The sequence below is a fragment of the Penaeus monodon genome, chromosome 17, assembly GCF_015228065.2.
Source record: "Penaeus monodon isolate SGIC_2016 chromosome 17, NSTDA_Pmon_1, whole genome shotgun sequence".
NCBI lineage: Eukaryota > Metazoa > Arthropoda > Malacostraca > Decapoda > Penaeidae > Penaeus > Penaeus monodon.
This window is the reverse complement of record NC_051402.1, coordinates 21364216-21364971: the sequence shown is the minus strand read 5'-3', so window position 1 is coordinate 21364971 and position 756 is coordinate 21364216.

The following is a 756-nucleotide window of genomic DNA, read 5'->3' as shown; positions in this document are numbered from 1 at the left end:
ACACCACACACCACACACATCACTATATCCAACGGCAAGGTTGTTATCGAAAAAACACTGTATATAGAGAAGTCACTCATACTATTTTTTTTTTTATTCATTCACCAGTAAATCTATTCCTTACATGAACGTTCGTTTTACAGACAAAAAATATTCAGTATATTCAGCTAGCTAAAAAGGAAAATTTTCGAATAAAAATTTTTTCATGATAGTTATATATTAAGCCCTTGAACGTAGGGCAGTAAAAATTTTTTGCAAAAGGATGGGGTTTGAAAATTAAATGTAACCTTTGCAAAATTTTTAATGATGAAAAAACTTACTGCGAATTCAAAAAAATTTCATTTATTTGCTCTAATAAATTTTTGAAACAGACTGAAACTTCAACTACCGTTTCGTTTTTGGGTTCACTATTCCTTTAGAAATTTTTTTGACAGTGTAAGATACCTTTTTACCCAAAGTTATAAGAAGGGAAATAGGTAAAAAAATATTTCATGTAAAAATTCCACAACAATGAACACCGAATTAAAAACTTTTTTGATTTTTTTTCGGCTGGCGGCAATTCAGAAAACGGGAAAGAAATACATCTAAAATGTCCAAATTGTAACTTTTTATAAACCTGGGCGGGCCCGGGATTTCAGAAAACGGGTTAAGCAAAGAAAACCACGAGGCCTTGTATAGCAAAAGCACAAAGCCAGATCTGTAGCGTGTTGTTTTTCCTACCAAGTTCCTCTCTATCACCCCTTATTGAAAACGAGC